The sequence below is a fragment of the Lithobates pipiens genome, unplaced genomic scaffold, assembly GCF_037356315.1.
Source record: "Lithobates pipiens isolate NorthernLeopardFrog02 unplaced genomic scaffold, aLitPip1_a1.2 Scaffold_18, whole genome shotgun sequence".
In the NCBI taxonomy this organism is placed as follows: Eukaryota; Metazoa; Chordata; class Amphibia; order Anura; family Ranidae; genus Lithobates; species Lithobates pipiens.
In genome coordinates this window covers 290,285,416-290,294,668 of record NW_027507758.1, presented here as the reverse complement: position 1 = coordinate 290,294,668, position 9,253 = coordinate 290,285,416, and positions in this window count along the sequence as shown.

Here is a 9,253-nt window from a genome sequence, read left to right as displayed (position 1 = left end):
AAGCACTGCGTAAACTGTTGGCGCTATATAAATCCTGTATAATAATAATAATAATTATGGCATTTAGATGAAGCTAACAGTCATAGTAAATAGGTTTCCTGTGATTTAATAGCCATAATGCAGGGTTTGCCTAATTTTACTCTATTTTGATTCTATTTTGAGAAGCAGTCAATCTAGCAGTCAATCTAGGGAGAAAATAGCTCAGTAACATTCAGTTTTGTCCCCAGTTTCACAGAATGAATATACCTGTAATTTCACAAGGTGAATAGCACCACAAATATGTTTAAAAATCCACCCCTAATGCTGGCTATAGACACTTCAAATTTCAGCTGGATCAGCAGGAAGTGGCCGAGATGATCTATCAATCAACTTGGGTACAACTAGGCTGCCGAATATTACTTGTGATTATCGCTAGCGGCTGCTACAGCCGCTAGCAATAATCACTGTCTTCTATACAAAACAATGTCTCCGCAGGAGGGATTCCCCTGTCAGCACTGACATGTGGTTGCAGAAAATAAATTTGCACCATCTATGGCCTGCCTTAGTGTTACAGAGTAAATTATTGATAACAAACAATTGTTTTATTATTGGTTTTTGCATGCACACTGTCTAGTAAGGCACATGTGCATATATTGTGTAATACATTTTACAAATAGCATAATAAATGTGTACTGTAACATGGATATGTGATGTCCCATGGTTCTTTCTTGCTATATGAAAAACGCAGGTGATTTCTAACCAGGTAAATTATGAAAGTGGGAGTAATCTCCCTTGTATGATTTTTACTTATAGGTAAGCCTATAAAAAGGCTTACCTATAGGTACAGTAAATATCTCTAAAACCTGCATCATTTAGGAGAAATTTACTTTAGATGCAGTCGGTGACGTCACGCATCTGCGGGAGTGATGTAATTTTCGTCTCGGCCATTCATATTGCAGAGGCCTACGAACCTGGAAAGGAAGGCCAGGTGAAGACGGAAGCACCTTCAGCCGTGACAGCGTACTGCTGGAGGGCTTCGTTTTCAAGAAAGTCTGTCATAATGTGCTAGTATGACTATTTTTAATGCGTTTTAATACCGTTTTAAGTAGTCAGGTTTCTTGTTTCACTTTCCTGGGGATAGTTAGAAAGTAAATCTTAATAGGTTCCAATCAACAACAGCAATGTTTCTTATTTGCTTCAGTTTACATAGTTCAGTTGCTAAAAGGTGTTCTATTTCAACAAACTATACAATTACCTGCTAAACGACAGAGTTTCTTAAAAATAGTTTCAATTATTGTGCTGAACTGCGACTACCTGCACAGTAATGTTGTTTCTCTGCATGTTTTTCATGCTTTTAACTATGTAGGAAAGCTCTTAATTCTGCTTAGCTCTTTCTTACATGATGACAGCTTTGGCACAAATAGTGGGAGACACCCACTTTTTATTTCTAAGGCCATCATTCAACCCTCTCATCATAGGCAAAAGTGTTAGTTAAAGCATATGTAATTAGTGAGCTGAATTTGATGGAGAGACCAATTGCTTTGACCACAGCAAAGTAACCAGACATGACCAGAATCACATGTTTCTACTGGTGTTTTATGCGGATGTACCGATTTTCCCAGTTAAAATTAGCAAACAATAATTATGAAATCTAAAAAAAAAAAAAAAATTCAAGGAAGGCATACTTTATCTTTATTTATCTGTATTGCTTTTAATAGAGCCACATTTTCCCTACTTTAGTGATTCAGCATTTCTGTATCAGCAACATGATGTGTGGTTAGGAAGGATGAATACAAGTGGACACTTTGGTTAGTTTAGATCCCAATGCTCAGATCTTTCATAAAACTCGGGCTGCATATTGGAAGGCATGTATAGCTTACTCACGCAAGCATAGCAGATTGTTGTCTTGCACTAAAAATAGATTTAATCTGTTCTAGAACAGTCGCTAGAGCGTAACCATGGTCAAAATGTAAAGCCTGTATTTAGCCTACTCCTCTTACACTTTGTGAAGATCCCCATACATTTACTTACTTGAATTCTGTGACACATATTTACTATGCTCTATGAGTGGGCACTGCTGTGCCACGCATTTCTTAGATCCTGCCTTCTTTGTGAAGATCCCCACACATTTACTTACTTTAATTCTATAACACATATTTACTATGCCCTATGAGTAGGCACTGCTGTGTCAAACATTTCTTAGATCCTGCCTTCTTTGTGAAGATCCCCACATATTTATATACTTGAATTCTATAACACGTGTTTACTATGCCCTATGAGTTGGCACTGCTGTGTCACACATTTCTTAGATCCTGCCTTCTTTGTGAAGATCCCCACACATTTACTTACTGGAATTCTATAACACGTATTTACTATGCCCTATGGGTGGGTACTGCTGTGTCAGGCATTTCTTAGATCCTGCCTTCTTTGTGAAGATACCCACACATTTACTTACTGGAGTTCTATAACACGTGTTTACTATGCCCTATAAGTAGGCACTGCCGTGTCACGCATTTCTTAGATCCTGCCTTCTTTGTGAAGATACCCACACATTTACTTACTGGAATTCTGTAACACCTATTTACTATGCCCTATGAGTGGGCACTGCTATGTCACGCATTTCTTTGATCCTGCCCTCTTTGTGAAGATCCCCACACATTTACTTATTTGAATTCTGTAATACGTATTTACTATGCCCTATGGGTGGGTACTGCTGTGTCAGGCATTTCTTAGATCCTGCCTTCTTTGTGAAGATACCCACACATTTACTTATTTGAATTCTATAACACGTATTTACTATGCCCTATGGGTGGGTACTGCTGTGTCAGGCATTTCTTAGATCCTGCCTTCTTTGTGAAGATACCCACACATTTACTTACTGGAGTTCTATAACACGTGTTTACTATGCCCTATGAGTAGGCACTGCCGTGTCACGCATTTCTTAGATCCTGCCTTCTTTGTGAAGATACCCACACATTTACTTACTGGAATTCTGTAACACCTATTTACTATGCCCTATGAGTGGGCACTGCTGTGTCACGCATTTCTTTGATCCTGCCCTCTTTGTGAAGATCCCCACACATTTACTTATTTGAATTCTGTAATACGTATTTACTATGCCCTATGGGTGGGTACTGCTGTGTCAGGCATTTCTTAGATCCTGCCTTCTTTGTGAAGATACCCACACATTTACTTATTTGAATTCTATAACACAAATTTACTATGCCCTATGGGTGGGTACTGCTGTGTCAGACATTTCTTAGATCCTGCCTTCTTTGTGAAGATACCCACACATTTACTTACTGGAGTTCTATAACACGTGTTTACTATGCCCTATGAGTAGGCACTGCCGTGTCACGCATTTCTTAGATCCTGCCTTCTTTGTGAAGATACCCACACATTTACTTACTGGAATTCTGTAACACCTATTTACTATGCCCTATGAGTGGGCACTGCTGTGTCACGCATTTCTTTGATCCTGCCCTCTTTGTGAAGTTCCCCACACATTTACTTATTTGAATTCTGTAATACGTATTTACTATGCCCTATGAGTAGCCACTGCTGTGTCACACATTTCTTAGATCCTGCCTTCTGAATTACAGAGGGTATGAGAGGAGGAGTTTCAGGATACAGATTCAGTATAGAAACCACAGCTTTCAGGCAGCAAGGTACTATGGTATATGTAGTCCTTAGAAATTTTATGTAAACAGCAGAGGAGTGGCTGCAAAGCATGCAGGGAACCCAGGAAGTTGTGGAAGGAGATGGTCAGCAGACAGGCAGAACTTACAACATGAAAGGAGATTTTCAAAGTAAGCTTATATTGGATTGTCAAATATAACTATTATTTGTATTGCTATTACAATGACGATGTTATAAAATAAAAATGTATGCTGTGACTATACATCCCCTTTAAAGTAGATGTGAACTCTAATTGAATGATATTTAGTTAGCTACAATTTAGTTAGTTATTTACTAAAGCAAATCCACTTTGCACTGCAAGTGCAACTTACAAGTGCAAAGTGCACTTGAAATTGCACTGAAAGTGCACTTGGAAGTGCAGTCGCTGTAGATCTGAGGGGGGCATGCAAGGAAAATAAAAAACAGCATTTTAACTTGCACATGATTGGATGATAAAATCAGCAGAGCTTCCCCCCATTTCAGATCTACCCCTCAGATTTACAATGACTGCACCTCCAAGTGCACTTTCAGTGCAATTTCAAATGGACTTTGCACTTGCAGTTTGCACTTGTAGTGCAAAGTGGATTTACCTTTCGTAAATAACTCCCAATGCATCAGAATTATTTTTAATTTTTTTTAAAAGAAAATCCATGTTTTCCCTTTTTATCATCCTTTGTGGCAATATCAATGTAGCTGATCTCCTCCAGCCTCTTTCTGTCTTTATGCATGCACTACATAGCATTTCTCAAGGCATTTTTCTGAAGGTGAAAACAGTGGACCACACTACACCTGTATGATGCTTTCTAATACAGCCACTCAGATGCCCTGTACACACGGTTGGTCTTTCCGACGGAAAAGGTCCAAACTGATTATGTTGTCAGAAAATCCGATTGTGTGTGGGCTCTATCGGACTTTTTCCGTCAGAAATCCTGACAGAAAATGTTTGAGATCTGGATCTAACATTTTCCGACAACAAAATCCGATCAGACTTTTTCCAATCGTTTGTAGAGAATTCTGATGGACAAAGTGCCACGCATGCTCAGATTAAATTAGGAGACCAAAGCTATTGGCTACTAGCCTCTACGTAGTCCTGTCGTACGCAATGAACGTCACCTCGTTCTGAACGATTGGATTTTCCGACAACTTTGCCCGACCATGTGTATTCAACACAAGTTTCGGCCAAAATCCGTCTGAAAAAATCCAACGGATTTTGTGGTCGGAAATGTCCCACCGCGTGTACAGGGCAACAGTCTCCAATTGAATCCTATGTGACAAGGTGACAATGCAAGACCACGCATTAGAGACTGAAATAGAGCATTGTCACACTATAACAGGAAGTGCCTGAGCAAGGGTCTTCATGGAAGGGTCACCAGGTACTATTTTAATTAAAGCTGATGATTTAAAAATATTTTAAATTACTTTTGGAATCACATTACACGTTAAAGCACATATGATTTTAGTGATTGGTTTTAAATACACTTCAATGTAAATAGTCACTTCATTGCTTATATAATTACATCCATTTATGACATCTTTGCCATGCTACATTACAACTGGAATAAAAAACTACTGTAGTATGTAAAATGGCATGACTGATTGTGTTTTTTACAGCAACAGCCAATATGTAAAATGCATATGTCACAGCGACCAATGCAAGAAAAAAAATTATATTTTGTAGCATTGGTATTAAATTCCTGTGGTCATTTCTAAACTCACAAGTGGCGGGGCTATGATTGATTATAAGTCTATAGCGGAACAAAATATTTTTTCACTTTCATTACTGTGTGTCTGCACCCTAGCATTTGACCAAGCTAGGTTCTAGAATATGCCTTAAAGCGGAACTTCAGTCATTCCATCTATGAAATCTTCTGCCCTTGTTGTTTTAACTTTGGATAGTCATTTTTTTTTTTTTTTTACCATTAAATACCCTATACAGCTCCCTTCCTGTTTCTTGTCTGGTCATTAGCCTAGGCTTATGACATTATGCACAGCTCTCTCTCTCACTCTTGTTAGAGTTTGCCAGGATGGGAAGGGGAATGAATCATAAGAGCGCCAATGAGAGCTGCAGAGCTGGACGTGTGCCTCTGTGTGTCTGTGTAAATCCAGGAAGTGAACAGGCAGCAGCTCTGCCCACAGTTATAAAAAGGTTTGCAGACAGACTCAGTGGAGGAGAATTTCTGTAGCATATTTGGCAAGTATAGTATACTACTGTATGGTATACTGTATATAAAATAATATGCAAAGTGGTTGGAGGGAAGCTTCAGAATGGCAAAGATGTTTTTATTACAAATTATGTGAGCAGACTGCAGTTCCTCTTTAAAGTAGGAATAGACAGCTATTGCTATGGTGTTCTTTAAATGTGAGCAGCTCAATGGTGGAAGACTGGTGCAGAAGGATTTAGTAGACACTTTCCTTTTTTATAGGTTAAATTACTAAAAGATTCAGGCAATAGAAAAATTGACACAGTTGCATTATCTGATGTTTAGCAGAATATGTCAAGGGTGATGGCGCTTGGATTCAAGGCTGTACTATCTACAAACAAGGTTTTTTTAATGGCTCAATGCCCACCAGACTCCCAGCAGAGCTTGGTTAAGTAAAATCAGCCTTATGCATCCTGCAGACTAAATTTTTTGTGGTCCTTTAAAGGCAAATTCCTTTGCCTTTTAAAGGAATACAACACTAGTCAAGTTTATTTATTTTCTGTTTGTGTGTAGTTTTAGGAGACTTCTCCTTACTCTTTATCTATTCAGCAGAGCCGGAAGGCAAATTTTTCCTCCTTTCTGTCTATTCGATGGGTGTCATACTGACATGTACCTTGGAGGTGAGCCTGACGTGCAGAGGGAGACCTCTCGTACAGCCCTGGCTCCAGAGTTACTAGAGTTGAGACAGTGAGGACAATGAGGTATGAGTGCCTGCAGAGTTCTCTTGACTGGAGATGATGGCAGCTGACAGAGACAAGAACTGACTTAGGTTCTGTGGATGCAGGTCAGCAGATGCAGGTGCACTGAGGATGCAGGTCAGCAGATGCAGGTGCACTGAGGATGCAGGTCAGCAGATGCAGGTGAACTGTGGATGCAGGTCAGCGAATGCAGGTGCGCTGAAGGGCAGTGGATGCAGATGCACAAAGATGCAAGACAGCAGGCAGAAGCAAGGTCAGACAAGCCAGGTAATACACAGCGGATCAGTCAGGCAGAGACGGCAGACAAGGAATGGTCAGAGATCAGGCTGCGTTTAAGGAGGAGGATCAGACAGACAAGTAAACAGAGCGAGGTTAAGAAAGGCAAGGGTCAGGACTGGAAACAGCAGTGAGGTCAGGAAGCCGGGTCAGTATTGGATCAGATGCAGGTTCAAGATTAGGTCACAGGGTAAAGCTGCAGATCAAACAGCAGCTAGCTAATGCAGCTGGAGCCCTTTTAAATGCCACTGGGCAACAAGGCAATGTCACTGTGCGCATGTGCGCGATCTCCACACGCGCATGTGCATTGGGGTGCGTCTGTTCACTGCTGGATGCCTGTTAGCCGGACTGCTCTTCTGTGAACCTGTATGCCTCGGACCAGTTGCAGGACTATGAGCAGTGCGTCCATGACACATACAGAACAGGAAGGGAGGAGAAATCATCAATGAGTGCTTAAGCGGGAATGAAAAACATTTGCTCATTGTACAGGACATAGAATGGGATATTCTTTAGCTCGGGTTATGCTGCTGCCTTCAGGAGATGGGTCACTGGCAAACAAAGCTGTAAGGATAAGCCCATATAACTCTTCCAACTCCCAGCAAGCCTCAGTTTTTTGTTAAGATTGAAAGGAGATCAAACATCCATTCTCTCTCTTGAGAGAAGCAAACCATTGTCTCTTTTCATCAGCCCGGCTCTCTATTTGTTATTTCAGAAGGCCCAAACATTCCACATAGCAACAAAATTTAACACAATCAGAAAACATTTAAACGTGTAGGGGTGCTGGATTATCGTAGCCCAGTTTGTTAACGTCAGAGATGTATATGTAGCATGTAAGTTGCTGATGAAAATATAGTGAGTAATACTGACAGTAGGGTTGTCTTACTGATGTTTCTAGTAGTTATCTTTCCTACATGTGACATAATGCTCAAGAAGCCCCAGAGGTATAAGCTGTCTTCAGCAATGGCAATGGTGTGTGAGAATAAAGAAGACAAAATGGATGCAGCATAATAGCAGTTATATTCTGGTACATATTACCTTCATGATAATGAATCCAATCAACAATGTAAAGTGCATTGAACCAACCTACAGAAGCGTACAAATAAATGTAATATGTTATTCTAATTATGCAGTACTCAAGATGAGGTGATCAAAGATATATGTATATGAAGTGCTCTTAACTGACTGTTTTTTGTTCAGTGGCATTAGAACATCTATTGCTAGTGATGTGCTAAATGTGGATGAATAATTTGCATCTGTGTATGTACGAGAATTGCTTACACACAACCACAGCATGCTATCTTTGTTAACAAGGGAGAACTTGTCTTATTCAAGGGATTTTATGACTTCTAGTATGAATCAACTGTATCACAAGAATTTTATTGGCATATCCTGCTGGGCTAAACAGAAATCAGAGGTTTGTGGTCCAAGTTGCCTGGACAGGGTATGGGGTAAAAGCCAAGGATCTGAGCAAGCATAGGAGGGGATGTTATGAAGTTAAGGGTATGAACAGACAGGACAGAGACGGAAGTGGACCATCCATGTTGACAGCCATATGCATTGGGTTTCAGTGAGGAGTAGCGCCTTAGGGGTACCCCATCTTTATCTTTGGAATGGGGGACAACCTGGTATTAATAACACACTAGCTAGCACAACACAGGATCAGCAGACAGGTGAAATAAAGACTAAAAATCATAGACTTTAGCAACATTTCTGATGAAGGCTTAAAATCAAAAGAGTAAATACAATACCTATAGACCAAGCGATTGCTATAGGGCAGGGGTCTTCAAACTATGGCCCTCCAGTTGTTCAGGAACTACAAATCCCATCATGCCTAGTCATGTCTGTGAATGTCAGAGTTTTACAATGCCTCATGGGATGTGTAGTTTCGCAACAGCTGGAGGGCTGTAGTTTGAGGATCCCTGCTATAGGGTCTAGTACAGTATGCCAGTAGTTTGTTTTGCACAGGCAATGCTGAATCTTGGCAGATAATTTAGAGTAGGATCAATGTATCTATATTTAAGCAACCTATCAAAATATTGCAATTAATGTACTTAATATACTCAGCTGTAAGGGGCACATGTCTTAGAAGTTCAATTACATTTAAATTAGGATTAAACCCTTGCACACTGACCGCAAAAAAAAAAAATTCCCCAGTTAACAAGTTCACTGCCACCTGACCACCCACCTAAACTAGGGCATGCAGCCGCTCGAGCCGATAATACACATGCCACGGTCACGATTCTATACATCTTGACTACAGAAAGAATTAAATGATATGCCAGTTTTGTCAGGTGAAATTACCTTAAAACGTGACCCATTGAAGTGAATGGATCTGTGCTACAACCGCCCTGCAATAGTTGTGGTAAAATGGGTCTGTATTTTAAGGGATAAAGCAGGCAGTGATGAGGCAACATATCATCC